General features: G+C 39.6%; 1 protein-coding gene across 9 annotated transcripts in view; it reads right to left on the reverse strand.

The window, feature by feature from the left end:
• The window catches only part of tbc1d5 (TBC1 domain family, member 5), a 519,702-nt gene that overhangs the window by 473,857 nt on the left and 33,197 nt on the right, over positions 1-12,648 (reverse strand). For 5 of the 9 annotated variants that reach the window (XM_043690203.1, XM_043690191.1, XM_043690202.1 and 2 more), the window contains exon 2: positions 4,264-4,309. The exons of 3 other annotated variants lie outside the window; for them this stretch is intronic. The gene's annotated coding sequence lies outside the window, so the exon portion shown is untranslated. Of the gene's footprint in view, positions 1-1,393; positions 1,476-4,263; positions 4,310-12,648 lie in introns of all 9 variants that reach the window. One more of the 9 variants, XM_043690194.1, reaches the window with a different exon arrangement.

The raw sequence follows: 12,648 nt of genomic DNA on the forward strand, positions 1-12,648 counted from the left end.
ACACACTACTCCCGCCCTTCCCAAATTATAGCATAAATGCTGTCCTCTCCACACTACACTTCATCTCTGTTGAAGAGTTATCTAAACTCAAAATGTTAACTTGCTCTCTCTCCGTGGATGCTGTCTGACCTGCTGTGGTCTCCAGCATTTATTGTTTTCAGTCAGATTCCAGCATCTAGAGTAATGTGCTCCTAACTATAGTATGATTTGGCGTTGGGGATAAGATCATGTAGTGGACTAATAATCTAAAGGCTCAGGCTAATGTTCTTGGGACCTTGGTTCAATCACATCACGACACCCACAAAATTTTAAATCAGTTGGTAAAATGTCTGGAATTGAAAGCTAGCCTCAGTAAAATTAGACTATCATCGATAGTCATAAAAAGAAGTAACCCGTTCATTAATATCCTTGAGGAAGGAAATTTGCCATTCTCACTTGGTCTGGTATCCAGATGCACTGTAATGTGGCTGACTTAACTATCCTCTGAAAAGGCCAAACAACCCATTCAATTTAAAGGCAATTCAGGACAAACAACAAATGCTTGCCATGACACCAGCACCTGCACATTGAAGAACTAAAAAAAAACTTGTGAAAGGTTCTCTAAAAGTGATGAATCAAGGATATAAGATAAAAACTGGAGGGACCAAGATAATTAAGTCATTCTGAAGAAAATTAACTAGCAACATTTTGATCAATATGAAGCCTTCAAAGTGAATGAGCACCAACAAACTGAAATTTATTTTGAAAGTAACGCAATGAAATCTTCTGAAATCTCTGGTCCTTCATTTATTAATCTTACATGATAAAAATCAAGCAAAATTGGTTGGGGGGTTCATATATAATAAAGTATGACCACAGGCAATAAGTTCAAGTAATAAACTAGTCAGGGACATTTAATGAAACATAGTTTAGCATTTAAGTTTCACGAAGAATAGTAAATTGACTACTTTATGTGGTGTAAAAAAGGGTTTGATGAGAGTTTACCTACTAAACAGATGCTGTATTAGACTAGTACAATGCATGATTAAGACAAATGCTTCAGCAGTTGGGTTAAATAGTCCATCACTGAACATTCGAACAGACTGCAGTGTTAATATTGCACATCTCTTCTGGCAAAGTACTTAAAAGAGTACATGCACAGAAAGTGAAACATCTGAATCCAGTAGAACAATAAAAGTGGCGCACAAAGTTAAATGTGAAAAGAAATAATAGTTAGAAAAGACTGGTGATACTATCTCCTGGAGCAATAGCACACTTATATCAATCTGAACAAGACATGCAGAAATTGAAATTAGAATTTGTAAAACATGTTTAGAACGTAAGAGATAGCGTCAAAGTTTAACATTTCAGAAAAAGCCAAATATTTATTCTAACTTTTGGCTTTGTCCTTTACCTTTTTAAATCCTATTCTTCAAAATACTTTTCCACTTTTCTTTAAAAAGGGATTTCTTTCACCATCATTCCAGGTAATAAGTCTGTTAAAAAATCAAAATAAAATGTTCTTCTAATTCTTGCAATGCCTTAGGTGATAAGTGAAATTTGTGCTCTCAAGTTCATGATTCATTAAGGAAGAGAGATTTCTGTCAGACAATACAATAATTTCCATTTACTTTTTATAATGTCAATTACATTTGTCTGATGTTAGTTTGGGTTCCCTAAGGACCATTTCTCTCAAGTGTCATTACTCCTTTTGGTCAATCAGTCAAGAGGGTTGAATTCTGGGGTGCGAAGGGAAATGTAACAGCCCTTCACAAGTGAACACTTCAAGTGTAAAATCAAGACAACTTGCAAAATTGAAATTAGTACAAACATGGAGCAATGGACAAACTCCAACACAAAAGGTGGGTGTCCTTGGAGCTTAACCTACTCAGCTTCAGGAAATCACTGCAGGAATTCTTCAAGGCAATGACATAGGCCCAACCATCTTCAGCTCATTCATCAATGCATTCCCTCCAACATAAGGTCAGAAGTGGAAATGCTTGTTGAGTATACAGTGCCCAGTTCCATTCATAACTCTTCAAATGCTGAAGTAGCCCATACCCATATCCAGCAAGGTCTGATCAGCATTCAGAAGTTCATCTGCAAAGCACATTAGAACATCTACAGTTCACGAAAGGTGCTAAGTAATTGAACTTTTTTTGTCTTTCTTGTTACATAACGTACTATTCCATCAAGTTGATGATTGATGGGAATCTTGTAACAGAGGCCAACAACTAAAACAAAAATATTTTAAAGTCTTTTTGTCGAAACCATAACTGAAGTGTTGGAAAAATGCAGATCTGACAGCATCTGTGGAGAGATGATCAGTGTTAAAGTTTCAAGTCAAATAAGACTTCAGAAGTCAAGCCAGTACCAAAGAGAAGTCTTTTTCAACTTCAAATGGATGTAGGTTTGCTCGCTGAGCTGGAAGGTTCATTTTCAGATGTTTCGTCACCATACTAATTAACATCTTCTGTGAGCCTCCGGACGAAGCACTGCTGATGTTTCCTGCTTTCTATTTATATGTTTGGGTCTCTTTGGGTTGGTGACATCATTTCCTATAGTGATGTCATTTCCCATTCTTTATCTCAGGGGTGGCAAATCGGGTCAAAGTTCCAGTAAGAATGCCACGCTTCCATGAGTTCTTGCACGTGTCTCAGTTTGGCTTGTCCTAGGATGGACATGTTGCCCCAGTCAAAGAGGTGTCCTTCCTCATCTGTATGTAAGAATACTGGTGAGAGAAGGTCATGTCGTTTGGTGGCTAGTTGATGTTCATGTATTCCTGGTGGCTAGTTTTCTGCCTGTTAGCCCAATGTAGTGTTTGTTACAGTTCTTGCATGGTATTTTGTAAGTTACATTCGTTTTTCTTGTCTGTATAGGGTCTTTAAAATTCACTAGTTGCAGTTTTAGTGCGTTGGTGGGTTTGTGGGCTACCATGATGCCAAGAGGTCCGAGTAGTCTGGCAGTCATTTCCAAGATGCCTTTGATGTAGGGAAGAGTGGCTACGGTTTCTGGACGCATTTTTTGTCTGCTTGTTTGGGTTTGTTGCTGAGAAATTGGCAGACTGTGTTCATTGGGTACCCATTCTTTTTGAATACACTATATAGGTATTTTCCTCTGCTGTGTATTTCTTCCGTGCTGCAGTGTAGGGTGGCTCATTGAAATAATGCTCTGATGCAGCTTCATTTGTGGGTGTTGGAATGATTGCTTCTGTAGTTCAATATTTCGTCCGTATGTATTGTTTTCTTGTAGACGCTGGTTTGAAGTTCCTCATTCGCTGTTCACTCTACTGTGACATCTAGGAATGGCAACTCACAGAAGAAACCCAACAAATTATCAGACAGGAAAAAGGAAGGAAGCACACTCAATACACAATAAAGGAAAGCACTAGAAAGACTAAGAAGAGATAAAAATATTGTTATCCTACCTGCAGACAAAGGACGCTTGACAGTCATTTTAAATCAAAGAGACTATATTGAAAAAGCGAACGCACTACTTGCAGATACCAACACTTACCAACAAGTGGCGAGAGACCCAACCCCACAACTAGAGAACCAACTCACAGCCGTCCTCAAAACACTTCAGAAATCTGGAGAAATACATAAGACCAACTTACAAAAAATGAAACCAGACAGATCTAACACACCACGCTTATACGGATTACCAAACATTCACAAACCAGGAGTCCCCCCTCAGACCCAGACGCTACCTGGAACACCACTTCCAGATTGGCCAAGGAGCTACATCAAAGACTAAAACACTTAGTAGAAGACTCACACTACTCCATCCATCCATCCATCCAAGAATCCCTGAAGACCAAAGACACTGATAGAAGACGATGAAATAATGGTCTTCTTTAATGTAGCAGCCCTGTTCACATCAACAAACATCAACCTGGTCAAGGAAACACTGACTACACTATTAGAAGACACAAAGACACATACACCAGACACCACCAACTTCATCAGCAAGGACAGTACTGTCAAGCTAGTGGACCTATGCCTTACCACGCACTTCACCTTAAACAACAAAACCTACAGACAAACCAACGGAACACCCATGGGATCTCCGATATCAGGGTTCTGAGCAGAGTCAGTAATGCAGAGACTCGAACAAACAGCTCTGCCAACCATCCAACCCAAACTTGGGTCCGCTACATGGATGGCACCTTTGTCATCACTGAATGAAACAAATTAGAGGAAACCTTCAAGATCATCATTAATACCTTTACTGGCATAAAATTCACTAAAGAGGAGGAAAACAAGAACAAACTGCCATTCCTACCTGTCACAGTACAGCGAACAGCCAATAGGGAACTTCAAACCAGCATCTACAGGAAAACAACACATACAGATCAAATATTGAACTACAGGAGCTATCATCCTAACATCCACAAACAAAGCTGAATCAGAACATTATTTCAACGAGCCAACACACACTGCGGCACAGAGAAAATACGCAGAGCAGAGGGAAATCACCTATACGGTTTATTAAAAAAGAATGGGTACCCAATGAACACAGTCCGCCAATTTCTCAGCAACAAACCCAAACAAGCAGACAAAAACATGTCCAGAAACCCTGGCCACTCTCCCCTATATCAAAGGCATCTCAGACATGACTGCCAGACTACTCAGACCCCTTGGCATCATTGTAGCCCACGAACCCACTACACACTTAAACAGCAGCTAATGAACTTGAAAGAGCCTATTCAGACAAGCAAAATTAATGTCATTAACAAAATACCTTGCAAGAACTGTAACAAACACTACATTGGACAAACAGACAGAAAACTAACCATCAGGGTACATGAACATCAACTAGCCACAAAACAACATGACCCTCTCTCACTAATATCCATACAAACAGATAAGGAAGGACACCTCTTCGACTGGGACAACAGATCCATCCTAGGACAAGCCATGCAGAGACATGCACAAGAAACACCAGAAGCATGGCATTCCAACTGGAACTCTATCAACAAACACACTAACCTGGACCCCATTTACCACTCCCTGAGAAAAAGATTAAGAAATGGCATCACCAACCCAAAGAGACCTAAACATATAAATAGAAAGCAGGAAACATCAGCAGTGCTTCATCCTGAGGCTCACTGATTATGTTACCTAGTATGGTGACAAAACATCTGAAAATGAACCTTCCAGCTCAGCGAGCAAACCTACATCCAAATCCTGCACCTGAGCTACAAATCTTCTCAAAACGCCCTATCAACTTAAAATGTTACTCCAACTGTCTCTTCACAGATGCTGCCAGATCTGCTGAGTAAGGGAATTTTTCCTGTTCTTGAATCAGATTTCCAGCATGCACAGTATTTTGCTTCAGTACAATTGCTCTGGCTGTATTCAAGAAAATGTGGAGTTGAAATGCCCATCAGCCATGATTGAATGGCGGAGTGGACCCGATGAGCTGAATGGCCTTACTTCCACTCCTATGTCTTATGGTCTTAAAATGATTACTTACACAATTTAAAAACAATCTACCCAACTCTGAATAATACAAATGCAAAATACAGTATAATACATCACTTATAACAGACACACGACAGACAGCCATCATATGCTATTCCTAATAGTAGCACTGCAGTCTTAAGAGATCGGAATATCATACAACACACTATTTCAATAGAAAATAAGAGTTTTGCATCAGTGTCAGGGCCTTTGCAAATATCAAAACTAAGACATAAATAATTCAGAAGAAAGACAATATGAATAATTGATCAAATAAATAATTTAATAATCAAATAGATGAAATGCATGAATAACTCCCCAACTAAAGCTAAACAATAAATCAGAGAGTTAATATGAACAATTAAACCAGCATAATACAAGTTGTATTTAAAAATTCACAAAGAAGTTTCTTTCTTTTTAAATATTAAGAGGAGGCATTTTGTGCATTTCAGAAGATTAGAAGAAAAACATGAAGTTCAGAAACATTGTTTTACTGAAAAGAAACAAAGCAATTCATTCATTGTTTGGGCAAAGTTTTTGTTTACACTGATGACAGACCAATGCATCAAGGTCCAAAATGTTTCCACAAAGAACATTGCAACTGTTCCTCTGGGGAGTTGCAATCAAATTTCATTTTCATTTAAAAGAAAGAAGTTTATACTTGATACTGTCAAAGCTTAAAGTATGCTTAAGCCATACATTTTGTCTTAATACCAAAAAGATACACTATGCATAAAAAAAAGTTAATTTCACAGATCATTCTCAACCATCCAGATCACATCCTTTACATGTCCACTTTATTTATCAGTCATTGGCAGCAGAACAATTTCCATCTTCTCAAGTTAGGATTAAATCTCACTCTTTTCTAGAGATGGCTTGCAACAAGCAAGCTTCCTCAATCACTAAATATGCAGAGAATCTTGTACCAGTCTTAAATTTATGTTTATAAATTAATTGTGACATCATTGCAAATAAGAATTTACAACAAGTCTAAGTCGGGGAATGCAATACTCAAAATGATATTTGGAGAAACACTCAGAAGTATAAGATATTTTAAAAAACATAATTGCTTAAGGACTCTTTAAGGAACCAATTTTTTATGTCTGAATTTTAGAAAAGTAAAGTAATCTTATGCACGAGGGATGTAAATTTGTAAAATATGTTACAATTACTTGCTGAGCGTGAAGAGACATGATCCAGTTCTCCAAATCTGCAAAAATAATTTCCTGTTTCCAACAGAATGACCTGGCCTTTGCCAGGTTTAGAAGGTGTTGTTAAAGAAGCTTTGATGAATTGCTACAGTACATCTTACCAATGGTACACTGCAACCTATGTGATGGTAGTGGAGTGAGTAAATGTTTTAAGATTGCACATGAGCTACCAATCATGCAACTTGATTTTCCTTGATGATGTTGAGTTTCTTCAGCATTGGTGTTCCTCACAGTCAAGACATTAGAGAGTATTCCATCTCACTACTGAGTTGTGCTTGTAGCTGGTGAAAAGTTCTTTTTTGAGGGGGTAAGGTCAGAGGCCAGGAGGCAAGTTGTTTGCCACTGGATTCCCAGCCTCTCACCTACACTGGTAGGAACAGTATTTATTTAACTGGGCCAGTTCAGTTTCTGATCAACTCTAATTTCAAATTGGGACAGCACACTGGCTCAGCAGTTAGCATTGCTGCCTCAGAGCACCAGGCACCCAGGTTTGATTCCAGCCTCAGGTGATTGCCTGTGTCGAGTTTGCACATTCTCCCCATTTCAGCGTGGGTTTCCGCTGGGTGCTCTGGCTTCCTCCCGCTGTCCAAAGATTTCCGGGTTAGGTGAGTTGGCCATGCTAAATTGTACAGTGTTAGGTGCATTAGTCACAGCAGAATGGGTCTGGGTGGGTTACTCTTCAGAGGGTCAGTGTGGACTTGTTGGGCCGAAAGGCCTGTTTCCACATCTAATCTGATCAAAGATAGAGGAGGAATTAGTGATGGTAATGCTACTGAATGTCAACTGGTGACCGGAGTAAGATTATTTTTTTGTAGATGGTCATTGCCTGACACTTGTGTGATATAAACTGGTTTTGAATACTGTACATTCAACCAACAAGCTTCGCCACTTTTGATTTACTGATTCAGGTTAGGTAATTGATAAAGCAACTGAATATAGTTGGACCGAGGACACAAAATACAGTCAGCACAGCAACTGTTAATGTTCAGAGTGAATTATGGCACTGCAGATGACCTAATGAAATTCCAATATGCAATAAAATAGTTTAGCAACATCTTGATTGGAAACCAAAATTTAAAATTTGATAGTTAGTCACAATATGGATACAAAGCTAAAATATATACCATTTAATATTCAAGACAGCATATCTTCTCTTCTGTAGAACTGACAGCTGCTAGCTAATACGCTGCCTATTTTAACTAATTGCTGAACAAAGTTCCAATACCTTTTTGGTTAAATCCATGCATTTTATATCTGATTTCTGTCTACAATTTAATTATAAAAGTCTGTACGAAATTAACAGAAAACTGCAAATACAGGCAATGTTCCTACCATTACAATCATCATGCACCAATAGATTTCAAGGTATAACAGTGGTGAAGGGTTAACCTTTGGTGAAGGACAGTCTTGGAGAACAATGTGTTAAGTGCTGCTCATTAGGTAGAAGAGCTGGTAAATGTATGTAATGGCATCACTGGCAGCAGACCTGAAATCAATTGGCTTCCGATTAATCTGGCACAACTCCATTGCTTTTATGCTCTCATGATATTGAGTGTTATAAAGAGGTGAAAAATATTAGTGACATGGAGTAAGCTATTTCTATTTTAAACACCTGGAAACTTCAAGCACGTTTTACGGTTCTTCTTTCACAGAAAATTGGTGTCACTGGTAAGGCCAGCATTGTTGCCCATCCCTAATTAGCCTTGAGTTTCAGTTCTTTTCAGAAACCAACATGCCCATTCTAAAAGATGAGAGACTTAACAAACAATCCATGTTTTTTTTTCAATATATAATTTCAGTTACATCACACTGAAACCTTTTGCTACATGTTTATACTCCACAGCCCCCACCTGATGAAGGAGCAGCACCTTAAAAGCTAATGCTTTCAAATAAACCTGTTGGACTGTAACCTGGTGTTGAGTGATTTTTTAACTTTGTACACCCCAGTCCAACATCTGCACCTCCAAATCAGCAAAAATGTGTACTCTATCATGCAAATGAATTTCAAATGCCAATTCACCTTCTTGCTAGTAAATATCTATACTGCATCTCCAAACATTTCCTCCAATTACATAAATAAAACAGCTTTTATTATCCCACAACTACTTAAATCGTTTATTCAACTGTAGTAGAATGTCCATTAGCGTTACAATCTTCCAAAAACTGTGTTTGTTCAACTTTTGCCTAACTTTCATCCCCCCACCATTAGCAGCTATGCCTTCAGTTGTCAGAGCCTTGAAGTCTAGAATTCATTTGTAAGTCTGTTCTTTAAAGCACAGCCCAAAACCTGCCTATTTTATCTAGCATTTGATCACTGATGCAAATATTTCCTTCATGGCTCAGAGTTGAGGGCTGTCCCCTAATGACAGCAGATTGTGTAGTTTGCTGCAGGCTACCACAGATTTTGATGTGTTCTGTTGAATACTGCAGTGCTCCTCCACAGCAGTTCAGGCAGTGAAAGTATTGTTTTTGCATCGTCTGCTCTATCATATGCAGCAGCGTTGTAAGTACTGTTTCTGTCCTTTGGCTCTAAGTCCAATCCTAAATGCATTCAGCAAATCTTTAACTGTTTGACAACTGAACTTTTATATCCTCAGAAGTAACTTCCCCAAATTCTCCTAGAAAAACGTTCGTACTGAATTTGGACATTTGTTTCCAGTTTCAGGGGTAACTGAAGAAGGTTCTTGTAGTTTCAAAAGAATGTTTGGGCTACCAGGTGAAGGGTTCCCCTTCTTCATTCACTCATCTCATCAAGTTGGTCACACAATGTTAAAGAATCCATTCCTTTATGGATCCCTTTCTCCCAGACGAAATGTTTAAAAGGAGCCGATTTAAAGGCCTGTTGGAAATCCCTCACTAATGGCATTGTAGGTCAAGCTGCAACAAAGGTCTATCTGCAGCAGTTCAAGGTGGCAATTAACCAACCACTTCTCCAGGACAACTAAGGATGGGCAATAAATGCTGATCCAGCCAGTGACATCCACCTCCCATGAATGAATTTTTTAAAAGTTACACATACATACATCAGTTGTTGATAAAGTATTGGAAAAGGTTAGAAGAGATAGGATTTATAAGCATCTAGAAAATAATAATTTGATTAGGGATAGTCAGCATGGTTTTGTGAAGGGTAGGTCATGCCTCACAAACCTTATTGAGTTCTTTGAGAAGGTGATCAAACAGGTAGATGAGAGTAAACCGGTTGATGTGGTGTATATGGATTTCAGCAAGATGTTCGATAAGGTTCCCCACAGTAGGCTATTGTACAAAATGCGGAGGAATGGGATTGTGGGAGATATAGCAGTTTGGATCAGTAATTGTCTTCTTTCAGCAAGCCAGAGGGTGGTGGTTGATGGGAAATGTGCATCCTGGAGTCCAGTTACAGTGGTGTACCGCAAGGGTCAGTGTTGGGTCCACTGCTGTTCGTCATTTTTATAAACGACCTGGATGAGAGCGTGGAAGGGTGGGTTAGTAAATTTGCAGACGACACTAAGGTCGGTGGAGTTGCGGATAGTGATGAAGGATGTTGTAGGTTACAGAGAGACATAGATAAGCTGCAGAGCTGGGCTGAGAGGTGGCAAATGGAGTTTATTGCAGACAAGTGTGAAGTGATTCACTTTGGTCAGAGTAACCGGAATGCCAAAATACTGGGCTAATGGTAAGATTCTTGGTAGTGTAGATGAGCAGAGAAATCTCGGTGTCCAGGTACACAGATCCTTGAAAGTTGCCACCCAGGTTGACAGGGTTGTTAAGAAGGCATACAGTGTTTTATCTTTTATTAATAGAAGGATCGAGTTCCGGAGCCATGAGGTTATGCTACAGCTGTACAAAACTCAGGTGCGGCCGCACTTGGAGTATCGTATACAGTTCTGGTCACCGCATTATAAGAAGGATGCGGAGGCTTTGGAAAGGGTGCAGAGGAGATTTACTAGGATGTTGCCTGGTATGTAGGGAAGGTCTTACGAGGAAAGGCTGAGGGACTTGAGGCTGTTTTCATTCGAGAGAAGAAGGTCGAGAGGTGACTTAATAGAGACATATAAGATAATCAGAGGGTTAGATAGGGTGGACAGGGAGAGCCTTTTTTCAAGTATGGTGACGGCGAGCATGAGGGGGCATAGCTTTAAATTGAGGGGTGATAGATATAGGACAGATGTCAGAGGTAGTTTCTTTACTCAGAGAGTAGTAAGGGTATGGAATGCTTTAAGTGCATTTAAGTTGTCATTGGACAAGCATATGGACGTACATGGAATAGTGTAGGTTAGATGGGTTTCAGATTGGTATGACAGGTCGGCGCAATATCGAGGGTCAAAGGGCCTGTACTGCACTGTAATGTTCTATGTACATAGTTATGTTGACAATGGAATGAGCAGACATATCCTCAGTAGATAGCTGCCATAACCTACTAGCCATCCTGTGCTGCCATCAACGCTTAATTGAGAAAAAAAAGCCCAGTTAACATTTCAGAAGGGTCACTGGACCTAAAACATAAACACTGCTTTTTCTCCACAGATGCTACCAGACTTTTTTTTTAATTCCTTACAGTGTGGAAACAGGCCCTTCAGCCCAACAAGTCCACACTGACCCTCCGAAGAGTAACCCACCCAGATCCATTTCCCTCTGACAAATGCACCTAACACTACGGGCAATCTAGCATGACCAATTCACCTGACCTGCACACCTTTGGATTGTGAGAGGAAACCCCAAGCTGACACGGGGAGAACGTGCAAACCCCACACAGACAGTCACCCGAGCCTGGAATTGAACCCAGGTCCATGACGCTGTGAGGCAGCAGTGCTAAATACTGAGCCACCGTGCCACCCCTATCATTTGCTGCCGACCTGCTGAGATTCTCCAGCAATTTGTTTTTGTTTCATATTTCTAGTATTCAGTGTTCTTTAGGTTTTTTTGGCTTAGTTGGAGATGACACTGCAAATTTTACAGAATGAAAGATTCAATACTGCTGCCAAGGTACTGGACACTACTTTAGCCATTTGTTGCTAATGGTCACATACCAACTGAAAGTTGAGGGAACGGAAGCCTTTTTAGTTCAAGTACATGACAGAGTTGATATGCAGCATCTGCACGATGATAATATCAATGGCACATGGGAAGGCCAATATCTAGAAGCAACTAAAAAAAAACAAAAGAACTGCAGATGCTGTACATCAGAAACAAAAACGTAAGTTGCTGGAAAAGCTCAGCAGGTCTGGCAGCATCTGAGAAGAGAAAACAAAGTTAACATTTCGGTTTCCCTTCCCCAGAACCTCTGAAAGCAACTGTTCTGTGCTAAAATCTTGAAATCTCCTGGAAGTAACCTGTAAGCAGTTGGTGATTATTTTAAACAGTGAAAATGAGGGTTAGAAGAACAGCTGCTCATTACCATAATTGCATGACTGAATTACTCTTACTGTAACTCCTTAAGTAAGAGTTAGTATTAGCTAGGTTGGGTAGAAAAGCCAATATTCTCACTGCTATGTAATAAACCATAAATTTAAGGTGTAGGCATGACAAAAGCCTGGTAAAAACAATGACTGCAGATGCTGGAAACCAGATTCTGGATCAGTGGTGCTGGAAGAGCACAGCAGTTCAGGCAGCATCCAACGAGCAGCGAAATCGACGTTTCAGGCAAAAGCCCTTCATCAGGAATCATGACAAAAACCTGACCAAGTTAGGTTGTGATCTCTGTCCTAAAAAAGGTTGCTGACTCAAAATTAACTCAGGAATGACGATGTGGAAGCACACAAGCCTGAGTTCACTTCAAATCCCTGACATTACATGCAAACAAAATTCCGTTACAAACAAAACACAATGTTGGTATTTGATTAACAATTTTACATGCCCTGCCATGTACCAAAACTGAAAGGGATTCCATTCTCTTAATGTGCATGGTTCAAAAGCAAAGAATTGTGCAATGAAATACCTCAGTAGCAGCTCATAAGATCGCTTCCCCTCATAAAAAGTTTGCTCTCAGTTTCCCATTTCCTCTGAAGTACATG

This window comes from Chiloscyllium plagiosum, chromosome 5 (assembly GCF_004010195.1).
Source record: "Chiloscyllium plagiosum isolate BGI_BamShark_2017 chromosome 5, ASM401019v2, whole genome shotgun sequence".
Classification (NCBI taxonomy): domain Eukaryota; kingdom Metazoa; phylum Chordata; class Chondrichthyes; order Orectolobiformes; family Hemiscylliidae; genus Chiloscyllium; species Chiloscyllium plagiosum.